This window comes from Papio anubis, chromosome X (genome assembly GCF_008728515.1).
Source record: "Papio anubis isolate 15944 chromosome X, Panubis1.0, whole genome shotgun sequence".
Taxonomy (NCBI): Eukaryota; Metazoa; Chordata; class Mammalia; order Primates; family Cercopithecidae; genus Papio; species Papio anubis.
Window position 1 is genome coordinate 105,633,715 of NC_044996.1, and position 16,050 is coordinate 105,649,764.

Consider the following 16,050-nt stretch of genomic DNA (forward strand, 5'->3'; position numbering starts at 1 on the left):
CCAGTGCTGCTGCAAAGACCAAAGAGATGCCATTACTCCTTTAGTCTGGCCTGGTGGTTAAAGGCATAGACTCTGGAGTCAGGCCACTAGGGACAAATCTTGGTTCCACCTGTGTGACTTTGGGCAAGTTACTCAACGTCTCTGTGCCTCAGTTTCCTCATCTGTCAAATAGGGCTAGCACTAGCACCTGCCTCAGAGCTGTAATGAGGAGGAAATGAGTGAATGCATGTCAACCACTTAGTACAGTACCTGGGGTGAGGTTGATGCTAGATGTGTTAGCTACTGTGAATTTCCCTCAATGCGCTTCTCTCATGTTACTAAGTATAGACGCCACTTAGCCTCTATATCTGATTGCATCATGGGCGATCGCAACTATATCTGTCTCCCCGATTAGACTGTGAGCTCCCAGAGGGCAGGAGCAAGAATAACTTAGAGGTGCATCATAGAGACCTCCATTTCCTCCTCGCTCTGCTCCCATCCTCCCCATCCTCCCCATTTAGTAGGAGGTGTCTCTGCCTTTGTGGATTGACAGAGAAAAGAATTAATGATCCCTCCTTTAAAGCCAGGGAAGAGAGAGTCAGGCAGAAAGGACAGTGGGTGGGGGCGCTGAGGGCTGGGGGGCTGGTCTCGGACTCCCAGGGCCCCTCCCCGGGAACTGGAGCTCCTTGCGTAGCCCGGGCCTGCCCTGGGCCCTGCGGCCTCTGCCGGTTCCCAGAACCCCGACAAGCATCTCCTTGTCTTCCCGGGACTCTTGGTTCTGGGCACCTTGTCCTGCCCTGTTCCCTGCAGCTCTGCACACAGCGCTTGGCAAGAGTGGCCTGGGCACTGGAGAAAGGCTTGCGGAATCGTGCTGCATTCTAATGACGAAGCGTCTCCTCACAGTGCCGCCTCTCTACTCTGGGCCTCAGCTCCTTTTGCTGTCAGCTCTCCCAGCTTGTCACCAGACTTGCAGCAAGGCTCTTGGGCCAAGAGGCTGCAAGAAAAATTCAGGGTGGTCACAAGCCGGGCCTCCCTCTAGGTGGGAAGGGGCGGGGGTCTGTGTTCGAGCCCTGCCTGGGCCTCTCAGGGCACTGTGGGTGGACAGATCACCCCACGCCCCTGCTGGCCCCACGTATGTCCAAGCCGGGGAGGGGAGAGGAATGCAGAGCCAAGCTGTGGCAGGGCTGGAGGGGCCCCAAAAACCAACATCCCTTAGAGGAATACAGAGGTCCAGTGCCTACCTGGTTCTGCACCAGGGCCTGAGGCGGCTTCTCTCCCATCCATCATTGCCCTGATGTCTAATCTGTGCCGGTCTGTCCTCTTGCCCTGTCTGCCAGCCCCGGGGAACATTTGGGACCCTCAGGGCCTAGCCACATGATAGGTCCAAGTGGGACGGGCTCTGCGTCAGGGCCGGAAGTGTGTACTGAGCTCAGCCCACAGGGAGGCCCACTGCCTGCTGTTGACTCTGGTGGCCATCTCTCCCATCGTCACTGTTAGGGAGATTTGACTGGTCACCCCTGGCCTGGGTTTCTTCTCCATGCCACTGCCCCACCTCAGTAATTCCCCTGGAGACTTCTAGAGCTTCCAAGTTGAAAGGGACCTGAGAGCTCACTTTGTCTAAATCTCTGCCTCTAGCTGCCTCGCTCAAAGCCTTCTACTCTGCTGCCAGGGTTACCTTTCACAACCAACCCTCGATCCCTCTACAATCTTCCATGCCTCACCATTGCCCTCAGGAGTAAGTTTGAACCCCTTAGCTGAGCCCCCCAAGGCCTGCTATGATGGATCCCTGCAACCTTTCCAGGCCTCATCTAGTGCCCCCACCCTGTTATCCCATATTCCAGCCACATACAGCAGTTGGCAGCCCCCTCGTGGGTGAGACTGTGGTCTTGTGTTTTTTTTCTTTCCTGTTTCCTTTTCATCTCCCTTCCCTCCCCTATTTCCTTATTAACCTGGGCCACCTCTTCTATGCAGCCTTCCCTGATTATCCCTCCACACACTCAACACATCACCTGCTCCCCGGTGCTCTGTGGTGGGCGGAGTAGACCTCAATCGCAGCACGTGGAACAGGGCGTATTGCCCTGTATTCTCCTTCAGGCTGCTTCTCCTCCCAGGCTGGAAGCTCTTGGAAGGCAGGGCAGGCACATCTTTCCTGATTTTCCTTCTCCAGAACCTACCAGGGTATTTTAGGTAAGAATTCTCCAGGGCAAGGTACGGTAGCTAACGACTGTGATCCCAGCACTATGGGAGGCCAAGGCGGGTGGATCACTCGAGGTCAGGAGTTAGAGACCAGCCTGGTCAACATGGTGAAACCCCGTCTCTACTAAAAATACAAAAATTAACTGGGCATGGTGGCACACACCTGTAATCCCAGTTACTCGGGAGGCTGAGGCAGGAAAATCGCTTGAACCCGTGAGGTGTAGGTTGCAGTGAGCCAAGATCGTGCCACTGCACTCCAGCCTGGGCAACAAGAGAGAAACTCCTACTCCAAAAAAAAAAAAAAAAAAAAGAAAGAAAGAAAGAAAAGAATTCTCTAGAAGCAGAGCCTGAGGGGGAAGTCCCATGTGAGTGCTTTATGGAGCAAGTCCTTGCAGGAGAAACCAGCAAGGGAGTGAGGGCAGCAGCGAGGCAGGGAAGAGGTGAAGCAAGGAGGGAGACTCAGGGGAAGCCTGGCCTCAACCTGATCCCAGCTCAGGGGTGGGGGCCATGGAGGGCCCAGGGCAGCAGAAAGCACGGAAGAGTCAGAGTGAGAGGGCAAGAGAGGAAAGTAAGGCAGCAGGAGGGCGAGCGGGAGAGAGTACGCCGAGACAGCGAGAGAGTGGTGGGGTGATAGACAGGGGGCATGAAAGAGGGCACAGAGCGGGGAACAGAGCCCCAGGGAGAAGGTGAGAGTAAGCAAAAGCCAGCAAGTGAAGGAGGACAGGAGGAGGAGGACAGAGAATGCAGGGAAATGAGGGGATGGGAAACATACTTCTGGAGTGTGGGCACAAGAGAGGGAAAGCATGAGAAAATGAGGGAAAAATATGAGAGAGAGAGAGAGAGAGAAAGGATGAGTGAGCGCAGTGCGAGCATTGCACTCCAGTCCCCAGGGTCCCGGGCTGTCCCAGGCTCTCTGGGCAGCTCAGGAGTCATGGCCGGGCTGCGGGCTTTCCCTGGGGCCCACGTGGGTGAGATACTGAGCAACGCCTCCCTGGCGGGCTTTCTCTGTGGTGCCCCTGGCAAGTTTCCCTGAGGCCCTCCTGTTCCAGGGGACTCCCGGGGCCACCCGCCTGGGCCAGAAAAGAGCGGAACTGGGTAATCGACTCACCGTGGACATTTCTGTGCAGGCTCATTCTCTGATTCCACAGCTCCTCAAGGAGGGGGCGGCCCTGTTAGTATTTCCATGTCACCACAGAGGAATCCGAGGCCCGGAGAGACCTGACAGGGCTCAGAGGTGAGTCACTGAGAGAGAATTCATGTCCCCGGATTCCCTTTCCTCTAGGAGAAGAGATACAACTCCGAATGGGGCATCCAGTGCCCCGGTGCTGCCTCTGCCACAGCACATGTCCGAATGCAAACACCCAGGGCCAGGCAGGGGGCTAGAGAAGGGTCCCCTTGTCCTCCAGACCCTTGAGAGGCCTTGCTGAGCTCCCACTGGAGGCCAAGCCCTCCTTTCCACCTGCTTAGACTTGGTCAGAGGGGGGAGGGTAGGCACAGGGCATGGCGGGTGGTGGAAAGGGATCAGCACCAGGCTCTGGGTGACCTCTGTTCCAGTCCCAGCTCTGCCGCCAAACAACATGTGACCTCGAACAAGACACTTAATTTCTCAGAGCCTCCATTTCCTAATGAGTAAAACACTGACAAGACTTGCCTTGCCCACTACCTTACAAGCTCATTGTCAGGGCTCATTAAGATAATACAAGTTAATATCTAGTACCATTTCATGGAGGTCTCCCGGAGGCCCTTAGTAAATTCTATCTTAGCTTCCTGTGGCTGCCTATAACAAATGACCACAATTTGGTGGCTTAAAACAATAGGAATGTATTCTCTTATGGTTCTGGAAACTAGAAGCCTGAAGTCAGTTTCACTGGGCCATACTTTCTCATGAGAATCCAGTAGAAAATCTGTCCCTTGCCTCTTTTGGCTTCTGGTGGCTGCTGGCCTTCCTTGGCTTGTGGCTGCCTCACTAATCACTGCAAACGTCAAGGCCAGCATCTTCACATCTCACTCTGCTCCACGTTCACGTGGTCTTCTCCTCTTCCATTTGACCGATGCAGGCACTAGGCTCAGGGAAGTTACCCCACGGACCAAGGTCATCGCCAGCGAGAGAGTTGGAATTCGAACTGAGGCCTCAGAAGTTTAAACCTGTGTTCTCTGTTCCAGCTCGGCCAGCGCCTGCCTCCTGGGGCCTCTGTGGCCTCTTTTGGGGAGCCCTCTGGAGCCAGCCTGTGGCTGCCCCTGGCTCATGTCCAGCCAATGAATTGAGGACTTGAGGCTCAGGCTGGACTGTGGTGTCTAAATAAAGGGTGTCCTTGAGATTAGAGCAGAGGTCAGGAGAGGACACCGGCTGCAGATGACCAGCCCAACGGGGTGGCCTCAGTGGCCCATCAGAAGGCTGGGGGAGGGCTGGCCTCACTTGCAGCGAGCTCTACCCTCCAGCGCTCTGCCAGCTGGGCAATCTAGGATCTCAAGACTGAGGTCAGACTGGGGTCAATGCCGACATAAAAACCAGTTGACTCAAGCAAGACCACCTACATATTTAAACAGATCTTTGAGAACGAAGGGGTTGTGTCATCACTTGGGGATGGAGAGACAGAATGGACCTCAGACTGGGGACTAGAACTTTCTTTGCTTCAAGAAATTTGTCCTTTTAAGAGGCTGATGCTTGAGAGGGCCCTTTCTACCTTCTCCTTCTTGTCTTGTTGAAAGAAATGGCAAAGTCTGTCCAGTTTAGTTCTGGAGAAAAGGTAAAACAAGCCTGTGTGTGTGTGTGCGCACGTGTGCATGTGCACATGTGTTGAGCGCAAAGAGATAGAGCCATTTAATTTTTTTTAAAAAAAGCCAGATGAACCGGCAGAACTCGACACTGCTTACTCTATTCCACATTTTATCCGCAGAATAACAGCCAGAACAAGAAATCCAGGAACATGGGAAATACGGCCGTGGCTGAAGTCTTATCTGGGTTAAAAACCCCAGGAGTGCTCCTCTTTAATTTTTTGGCAGAGCAGGATCAAGGAATCGATTCACTCTGGTTATGCTTCCTACCATTGTTTCTGTGGGCCGTGTTTGATCTGTGTTTCACGTGCAGATCTGCTATTCACGCTCTGAAAGAAATAATATATTCTGCATTGCACCAGGTCAGGCTCAACCATGAAAACCCTTTTTTGGATGATTTCAAAGCCACACATATGCTCTCGAGCGTGCACACACACACACACATACACACACAGACACACCAGCGTGCGCATGTTCACACACATACTGTTTGTGTAAAGGATTAAAAAAGAATGAAAGGCCCAGTTGTAGAACATGACCAGGGTTCCAGACGTGGAGTGGCCAAGGCTGTGGCCCTCACCCGCTGACCTGGGCCAGCCGTGTCCCCTCTGAGTCATGTGCATGCCCCACCCCTGTGGGCAGGGGGCATCCGGACCCTTTGATGGTGCGCCTGTTGAGGTTATTTTTAGTAACAATGGTTTCCAGTGAAAGAGAGCAATTTTCACAATGGAGGAGTCTTCCCCTTCCTTCAGGTCAAAAGCTGAACGGAGACGAAAATGACATTAACCAGTGCAGGATCCTGAAAAGATGAAATGCTCAACACCTCCCAGCTCTAAATCGGACTGGGCGTTTACTAGCATTTTAAGGGCCAGAGGGAAGTTGAAGCAACTGCCTGGGTAACACACACGTGAAAAATGTGAGGCCAGACAGTCCGGGCAAATAAATAACCCTGTGCTGGCAATAAGAGACGTGCCTGGAGTTTTAGCGCGGGGTTGTAAAAGTTGACAGGAGCCATTTGGACTGAAAACGGCCGTGTGGGTAACGCTGCCAGGTTTTGCCAAGCGCCCGGCTGTTGAATACTACAAAACTGAATAGATAAAAAAGAAAACAACAGCCACAAAAGAAAAAAAATCGCAACACGAAACCACCCACGCAGCGTCCACTCACCCCTTCCCCTCACGCTCGGTGCCCTCTCCCTTTGTTTAGATAAGGTGTCCACTGCTGCTGCTGCTGTTGGCCACCAGCCAGCTTTCTGTCTCCAAATTTGAGGCTTCAGCGGCACACAGGAGATACAGCTCTCTGATGCTGCTGGCCCGGGTGTCAGCCGCACCCTGAGGGTCCCTGTGGCTTTGTGTTCCCAGAATGATGATTTGTTTGACAATGGGCTTTCCTTCCAGACTGTTCTTCCAGCCTGGCACAGTGTGTGAGTCCTCGGAGACAGGACAGGGCTGTGGAGCACCAGAGCAGGCACCTCCGGCCACGGGGTCGGGCCACTGTCTAATTATGATGGCCACATAAAAGAAACCCAGACACAGTCAAAGGCCAAGGAGTGTCTTTGGTTTCATGGACTAACTGAAGTGTTTAAGCTCATCAGGCCTGAAAAAGTTAAGTGCAGGGGGAGCAGGACGGACAAGACTGGACTTATTCTATGGCACACAAAAGATTCTTAATAAGCTCGGAGAAGGGTCCCCCACCACCGCCGCCACTCATGTCTTTCTCTCCCCGCTTCATTCCAAAGCTCCTGTGTTAGGCAAAGAGACGGCTCCGACAAGCTACCCGGGAGGTCAGTGAGGAGGCTGTGGGTGAGCTGGTCTCAGGGCAGCTCCCACGAGGTTGAGCAGGACTGTCCTGGTGAGTGACAGATCAGGGCAATGCATGGTGGTCTCCAGGCATCCCTGAGCAGCCGGGCCAATGTGGTGCTCAGGAGAAGCAGGATGCAACACCCATCCTGGTCTCTGTTCAGGCTTTCTCTGAGAATTCAGAACTTTTGAAACAGTTTGATGATTAGCCTTCACCCTCCTGAAAGCAGGAGGGAAAGGCCAGAGGGACTGATTCTCTAAGTGGCACTGGAATCAGTTTAGAGGGGCTTTCCATAAGGAACTGTAGAGCTGCAGGGCTTAGGAAAATGAGAACCTTGTCTGTTGGTGAGTCCATCCTCCTTGATCTCCCAAACGCTTTCTCCTCCCTTCTCAGTTACGGGGGCACCTGGGGAGAACTGGGATAGCCTGGTTCACCCAGGACGTCAGAGGTACAGTCTCAGGATGTGAAGAAAGGCTCTGGCCTGGCCTGTCATATCGTGGCCAGTTTGATAGATTGTGTTAAAGGCAGGAGTGGTCACCAGGGAGTTAAGAGGTCTAAAGTGGACATTGGCAGGGCTTGATCCACCCAGGGCAGAGATGTTGGTTGTGACTTCTGCTTCTTCTTTCCATGACACACGTGCAACACTCAACTCCCATCACAGACTCAGTTTCCCAGGAACCTTAAAGAGGATGGCGCAGAGGTGGTCACGAGCTTTCCTGCCCTGGGAAAGGAACGCGCTCCATTGCCAATAGCTGTATTGGGCATCCGATTTATCCAACAATCTTCTGAGTTTGGTGACTGTGAGTCAGGTTTGGCAGGCAGGCCTGTGGCAAGTATGCTGACCAAATCCTGTTTTTGAGTCAGCTCCCGATTGCGATTGCGGTGGTTGGCCAGGATACCCTCCCCTGGCTATTGTCTCAGAGCAGGACTCCCCTCTGTCACTTTAGCGAGTCTTGTTTGCAAGGTCACTTTTATTGCCGGTCAGCCCTACCCGCTGCGTGGTTTTTAACTGGTGCCCCAGGCACTTGGGCAGCATGGGTGGAACGGGGTGGAATACACTCACAGTGGAGGAAAAGCAAAGGAGAAGAGGGGAAGGGGGAGATGTAAGCCTCATGCACGTTGGTCATGGTCTAGCAGTTGCTCTTTCCGACTTGGAGTCCTAGGGGGATCTCCTCTGGAGGATTATGTAATAGGGGAATTGAGATGGGAGAGAGGTCAAAAGCTCCCGTCAAGCCCCTGAATTGTAGCCTGTTTCTTAAATTATACAAAATAGATGCTTTAAATCCAAAGGAAACAAAGAAAAAACTATGAGTTACGACAGCTTGCTTATCCAGAAATTACTTGATTTAGCAATCCCAAGTATCTGGAACAATCAAGAAGAACCAAAATATGTGAGGAATTCCCTGTTCTAAGTAGTCATCATAGCACAAATGCTTGATCCTTTTTCATCAGAACCTCTTTACTCTTATTTCACACACTATTCTAACAAACTAGATGACTCCAAAATTCCTTCAACACCCTCTTTCATTTTTGTTTCTGTTTTGACTCCCATGACTAAAATCAGGAATACAAGAGAAAGAGGAACAAGTTGGAAGGATAATTAAATGAGTTCAGGTTTGTACACAGACTGAGAGGTCTCTGGGCTACTAAATGCAGGAGGAAGGGGTTATTATTTTGTTTTTGTTTTCCTTCCTTTTTGTAGAGACAGGGTCTTACTCTGTTGCCCAGGCTGGAGTACAGTAGCTCACTACCGCCTTGAACTCTTGGGTTCAAGTGATCCTTCTGCCTTGGCCAGGAAGGGATCATGGTCAACACTAGAGCAAAACAAGAGATGGGAACAAACTATTTAATAGAAACCAGAACTCAAAGAGGATAGCCAGCTGGGGCCATTCAATGAAGGACCAAAGACACAGAAGGGTTCTTCGTCTTTCAGCAAGACACAGTTGTTGATGCTCTGAGTGAATGGGCCACCAAGACACACACCAAGCATGTCAGTGCCATCTAAGGAAATAGGGACATGTGAAATGAAGTTTAGACTTGTTTTATGTAAAAATAGGTAGGCTTTTTGTTTTTTAAGTTTTGGAGTTTACAGAGGGTTAACTTTACTTATCCTGCAACTTCATTTCTTTAAAACAACCCATTCTTTCCTGATGCTGGTTGGGTGAGGGGTTAGCATTTTTCTACTTGTTATGGCTTAAAGATAAAAAAAATTCTGCTGGTTGCCGAAGAAAATTTACCCTATCTCACTTGACATGAGAAGGCTGGCATTCCTTTGAATAAGCACACTTCTTGCATATTGCATTCAAAGCAATGCCAGGCTTCCCATGTCAAGAGAGCTTTCTTTAGTTGGAAAACAATTGATTTGCAGCGCTGGTCCCTGGCTTCTAGGAGGGAGCAAGGGTTCTACAATAGGCAGCAGGACATTCCCATTCTCCCTTTGTTCCAGACAATGGGAAGGGGACTCCTTTGGCCTGGCTGCACCCTCACTAGCAGCTTGATGGGTACAGTTGGACTTGCCTGAGCGCTCCCCTTCCCCTTGGTTATGGGTGGCTCTGTAGGTGGCCCTGTAGGTTGGTGTGCACCTTTCTCCTCTCAGAAAGATGGAAGCCACTTTAGGGGTAACATTTTCCAGGCTGGAATGGTCAGTACCAAATTCTACCCTTTCTGGAGTCTGTCTGTCTCTCTCTCTCTCTTTTTTTTTCAGAGGCAGAGTCTTGCTCTGTCACCCAGGCTGGAGTACAGCGGTGCCATCACGGCTCACTGCAGCCTTGAACTCTTTGGCTCAAGCCATTCTCCCACCTCAGCCTCCTGAGTAGCTGGCACCACAGGCCCTTTCTGCTGGAGTTTCTAGAAGAGCTGGAGGATTGCTTCTCAGGGAACCTTCAGCTCCCTAGACCACACCACTATTTCTGCCTTCTGGCCACTGTCGCAAGTCCATTTCTGTCAGGATCTCTCCTTGTCACTCTGGGTGATAGTCTGTGAGGGTCCTTCCCCTCCCACACATCCCTGAGATCCACTGCTGTGGAGAGAAGGAAGCTCCTTTATTGAACATTTATGAGCCTGGCATTTAATAGGCACTGAATGCATATTTATTGGCAGGAAGGGAGGAAAGCTGGATGGAAAGAAAGAAAGAGAAAGAAAGATGACTTCAGTGGTACAGAGCACTGGTTCTCAATCTTAACTTCATGTTGGAGTCACCTGGGGGAGCTGCAAGATGTACTGATGCCTCTGTACCAGCCCCCAAAATTCAGACTTCTTGGGTCTCAGGTGTGGCCTGGGCGTGGGGGGTTTTAAAAGCTCCCTATAGATTTCCATATGCAGCCCAGGGTAGGGACCACTGACGTAAAGAGTCTGGCTTCAGAGTCAGAAAGAATAGAGTGACTTTGAGTAGGCTGCTGAAGTTGAGCCTCAGTTTCCTCATCTGTTTTGCAGGTGGTGATAATACCCACCTTGTGGTGTCCTTGGGAGAGCAAAGCGAGACTGTAAATACGAAGCAGGCAGCATGAAGCAAGTACTCTGGAATGCTGGATGGTAATGCATGGTTACTGGCATTCCTACACCAGAAAACATCGAGCTGAAAGATCTAAAATCACCTTCCCATCCTCCAGGTCTTGAGGCTGCCTATTTTCTATCCTCTTTTGCCCTCTTAGCTCCAACTCAAAGACTTGCAAGTGGCTGAGGCTTATTAAATATTCGCAGGCTGACCCAGAAGGGGAAGGAGAGCCCAGCAGAGTTCAGCAGACCCCAGGAGTTTGGTTTTCCCTTTAAATCTTCGGGAGGAAAGGTGGTGTTAGAACCCCAGATGGGAGGTTTTATGATGCCCTTATTGATTGCTGTGAAATCAGCCTGGCGGTGGCTCCTGCGGCCCCCCTGGGCAATCCTGGGGCATACACAGTGACCTGGCACCCCAGCACGCCCAGAGCTAGCGCTCTGACTCCAGCCCCCACTCTCTGCCTTTGATGAGAGACACTGAGTGATCCTCAGCCCTGGAGACTTGTTCAGCTGTTCGGCATTTAGCAAAATCTGGCGTGTACTCTGCACCGCGCTCCACCCCTGTCCTCCCAGCTTCTCTTTAGCATTTCAGAGGAAGCATCAACTGCCTCGAACTGCAACCTTCAGGACAAGGGGAGTGGGCCCTCCGGCTCTGACCTGCTGTGCCTAGCTTTTGGTGACCTTTACCCACCTTCTGGTCTAAAGATGGGAACAAACTCTACCCTGGTTGAGAGAACTGAAGCTGGCAGGCACACCAGGGGGCTCTCTGGATCGGGGGTGCCGTGCCTGGGCTGAGATGTTCCGGTGATGATAATGACTACTGTGCGATGTCTGTAATTATGCAGCCTCTAAGCCCCTGGGGCTGGGATGGTGTATTTGCCTGTGCTGTTTGGGGGTTGATCCTGCTGTCAGCGCTTAGCAAGAATTAACAGTGACGCTCTGCGCACCACAGTCATAACACTAAATCTGATCTGCATGTTTATGATTCATTAAAAAAAAAAAAAAACCCACCGTCGCTGAAACCCCTCCAAGCCCATCATTGAAAGAAATTATGCTCAGTTGAAAGAGCGATTTGACGTCACGGAGGATCTACGTGCCTTTTCATGAGCGGCTGGAATTAGAAGGCTGAGCTTCGGCAAGTGTAAACGGCATCCAGACTTGGAAAGCTCTGTGCAGCCAGCAACCTGTTTTCCAGGTGTAGATTGCTCACTTTCCGGAGTCTCCGAAGCTGGGTATTTTGAAGATCCCTGACAGGCCACCGCCAGCACGCTTATCACGCCCTTCTGGGCCACACCAAGCTCCTTCCCGGCAGTGTAGGTTCTGGAAAAGCCCATCTTTTTTTTTCTTTTTTCTTTTGCATTTTAGTAGAAGCCCAGACATAAGTGGGAAGGACAGCATGCTTCAACAACAAAACCCCAGCATTCCACAGTCAAGAAGTTAATTGGGGATGCTGGGCTGTTTGTGGTTTTCTGTGGCACTCTTCTACTTTATTGCTTGGATAATTAGGAGTTTTCTATTAACTCTTTTACATGGCATCAGAACCCATGAAGATAGCCTCTCGCTTTATGGACTTGGCAGCCCTGTCCTGTGGGGAAAGTAGGGGACTGGGCAGCAGGACTTCTGGGTTCAAGTCTTCCCTTGTTCCAGGGACACTTGAACATGTTGTGGCCCCATATCTACAAAGTTGGGTCAGGAGATATCCCACCTAACTCTGTCTCTTACAGTCCAATTGCAACAAGGAAACAAAACAAGAGATAAGGGTGTCTGATGTCTTGACAGATACAGGAACTTTTTCTGGGGGTGGGGAGGGGGACAGAGTCTCACTCTATCACCCAGGCTGGAGTGCAGTGGCATGACCTCAGCTCACTGCAACCTCCACCGCCCCGGTTCAAGCAATTCTCATGTCTCAGCCTCCGGAGTAGCTGGGATTACAGGCACCCGCCATCACGCCTGGCTAATTTTTGTATTTTTAGTAGAGACGGGGTTTCACCATGTTGGCCAGGCTAGTCTTGAACTCCTGACCTCAAGTGATCCATCTGCCTCAGCCTCCCAAAGTGCTGGGATTACAGGCATGAGCCACCGCCCCCAGCCAGATACAGGAACTTAATAAGTGAATAGTTTTTGTTCCAGTTATTACTGCTGTGTAACACTTCACCCAAATTTAGTGGTACAACACCACACCTGTTTCATTGTGCACAATTTGGGCGGGGCTCAGCTGGGCCCTTCTTTCATTCCTCATGGTATCTACTGAGACTACCCAGTGGCAGATGAGCCGGGTCTGGAGGTTTTGAACACGGCTCCACTCACATCTGGTGCCTCGGTGGGGAGGAGATGTCACCCGGAGCCTCTGTGCGTGGCCTCCTCAGTACAGCAGTCTCAGGAAGGCCGGATTTCTTTTTCGGCAACTGGCTTCCCCCATAGCAACCGTGCCACGAGAACCAGGTGGAAGTTGCATGCACCTTTCCAACACAGCTTTGGAAGCCACACAGTGTCATTCACGCCATACTCCATGGGTTGAAGCAGTTGTGAGCCCACTCAGATTCAAGGAGAGGGGACATAGACCCCAATTCTTGATGGGAGGAGTATTAAAGACTTTGGGGACCATGTTTTAAAATGGCCTCAGTTTCTAGTCTTATATAATTCTTCATGTAGTGCTTTATATTTTACAGCGTTGGTCATCTCTAATATTTCTTTTGACCCTCACAACAGCCTTCTGACAGGGGTAATGTGACTGTGCCCATTACGCCAATAAGGAAACTGAGAGTCAGAGAGGTGACTTGATTTGTTCAAGCTTCTGTGGCAGCAAAACAAAACGAAACAATGAAACACGCCTTAAACCCACGTTCCCAGATAACAGATTTTGAAGGTGTGTGTTACGAAGATGAGAAGTACAGAAAGTTGTTGTTCTTTGTGAGCAATTATCTTTCATACCTTCCAAAACAATGTTTTAAAATATCTGATGGATTGTTTGGGAGACCTGTCCCTTACATTAAGACAAAAGACTAAACTGGACATACTCTTCATGGAGAATCTCTTGGGCCGCTACCTCTGGTCTTCCTTATCTCACTGTAGAATCCGCCAACAATAAAATGCTAATTCATCTAATACAAACGTGGAGAATTGTGGAAGTCAAGCTCAGCCAGACTGGCAGCTTACAGGGTAAATATTTGATCAGTGAGTAAAAATTCAAATTTGCACTATTTGCTGAAGGTGAAAAGTATATTAGGGAACGAATGTAATGGGGGTTAAGTAGGCCTGTAGGAGGCCTCCTCTAGGATTCCACCCCCGGAAGCCCACAGCTGACCCAAGTTATAAGCAAGAGTGGGTTGGGCAGTTCCAACCAAGACCACCCTCCGGGTGTGGCTGGCATTGGCTGGCATCGTTTATGTGCACAGCCATAGTGAGTACCACACTGTCCCCCAACTTCTTCCCAGCTCGTTTTAGAAAAGTGCTTTAGGCATTCCTTTTCTACTACCAGGTAAGCCGGAAGCCACTCCTGGCTTCCCTGCTCAGCACCCAACACTGGTCGTTCTGGGCCATAACTTATGCCAGGGGAAGTAGCCAGCCCAGCTGGGCTTTGAGGGCTTTGCAGCAGGGAGTTTAGGCCAGATGTCAGGAGGGGAAGTGAGGGCTGGGGTTTGCCCAGAATGTTTACTCAGTCCCCATGTTTCCCCAGACCTGTCCTGTTCCTCTTCAAGACCCTTAATATTAATCCAGAGAGAGAAGTAGGGACGCCGAACAGCCTAGGCAAGTTGGGAAGCTGGCGGGTATGTGAAGAATGTGCTGGTTATTCCAACCACCAGGCTGGAGAGTGGAGCTGGAGCCCTGGATTCTTTGCGGCTGAAGCTACATGGCTGGGGAACAAGTAACAGCTGGTCACTGGCAAGGCTTGGGAAGAAGGGGGGCTGAGCTGGCGGCTGGAGAGGAACATGTTCGCCACAGCCGATGGGCCAAGCTGTGGACATTTTGTGGCGCTGATTGGGTTGTCTTATTTAACTGTGGTTGGGCTCGTCCGAGGGTCGTCCTGGGTTGCCCAGTGCACTGGTGGGTGGCACAATGAAGCCTAATGACCAGCCTTGCAGAAGCAACCCTTAAACAAGCCGGAAGCATGAGGCCCCCTGCAGTCGCAAGCTGTGATGGCCGTTGGTTCCCGGGACTCAGTGCCTGAGTGTAGGAGGAAAGCACAGTGGAGAAATCAGAACAGCATTCTTCTCTGTGGGCCTGGGCCAACTAAAAGGCCAGGCTGGGCTAGGGTCAGACCGGGTTCCAGACAGGCATCAGCCTCCGGAGGAACAGTGAGTGGGCGACCAGGCCTCGAGGTAAAGAAAGAGATTGATCTGTCCAGATGTGCTAGAAGCCTAGACATTGAGGGAGGGGAGAGGGAGTGGCTGACATGGAGGGCCACCGCCCAGATCTCTCTTTGTGGAAGGCTTGGCTGCCCAGCTGCAGGCTGTGTAGTCTCCAGATAGCCTCCAGCTGTCAAGCCTTGGGCGTTTAAGAATGCCTCCGCCAAGGCCACACTCTCCTGGGGTGGCCCATATCTGGTGCTGAAGTCGGGTGGGAGGCCTATTATAAAGGGCTTGCCATTTTGGCTCAAGGCAAGGCACTGGGCTGGGAACTCTCGTTCCAGAACTCTCTCCTCCAGTTTAGTCAAGACTGTGTTGGACCTGTATCCCAGCTTGACTACTCCCTCTGCCAAGTCCTGCTTGCCCTCCACTTCCTTTCATAGGATCTGATCCCTCACAAACTCCCCTTAACCCCCAATCTCCATCTCAGCATCTGCTTCCAGAGACCCCAGCCTGTGATAGAGTCCTTGGGAACCAGCAGGACTCCAGATGCCATTTTATTAGTCTGGGGGGTTTTGTCCAGTTTCCCTTAAATTGTTCCAGAGGTTTCCTCCACTGATTGTACTTTATTTCCCCTTGCTTTGAGAGATTATTCCAAACATAATAGACTCCTTCAGTAGGGCGACCCCTGCCCCCAGTCCCACATGAAATTTCTTTAACTCCATTGCATCCTCCCCAGACACCCCTCCCGCAGCCCTGAGGCCAGCCCTGCCCCTCTAAAGGAGACGTCCCCCCCCCCCCCCCCCCCCCCATATATGTGTTCTCCTCTCTTGTTCCTGATGACTGTGGCTCTCTGCCAGGGTCAGTCGTAAGGTGTCCCTCTGCACACAAAATCCCCATCTTCTGCCAGACACTGGGCCTTTATTGTTGGCATGGGGACAAGCCAAATCGCTTGGCAAACGGCACGCCTGCCCTTTGTCACTGTCTCATCACTGTGGCCATCGCCGCTGCCTTGATCTCCCCTCTCCAGCTCTCAGTCCTCACCGTATTCTCTGCCCTCTTCCCCTGGCACAGACGGAGCCAGCCTAGGAACCCCAGACGTCACCTCCTGAGGGCCCCAGGGAGGCCTAGCTCATAGCTTAGATCCTTGGATCATCAGTTAGGAACTTCTCTGACCTGCTTGGCAGCCACCTCCCCTCACACCAGAGGCCTAATTAGTAGCTCAGAATGTCCTTTTCCTCCTTCTCTTTGGGCTCCACCTTCACCTTGATGGGTGGCCCCAGAGTCAGAGCAGAGAGGAATGGCCATTGGAGGCAGGGGCATATTTCAGGCATTGCATGGCAAGGGCGGGGAGGAGATGTTTCCTGACTGTGTCCGTGGTTACAGCCAGTTCAATTCTATTCAACGTCTTTTTATTGTACACTGTGCAGTGGCAGTAGATGGCTGTCACCAGCTGACGTAGGGCCTGCCAGGGTGCTGTTGACCATCCAGCAGGAAGCGCTGGCCGTGTTGCTGTGGGGAG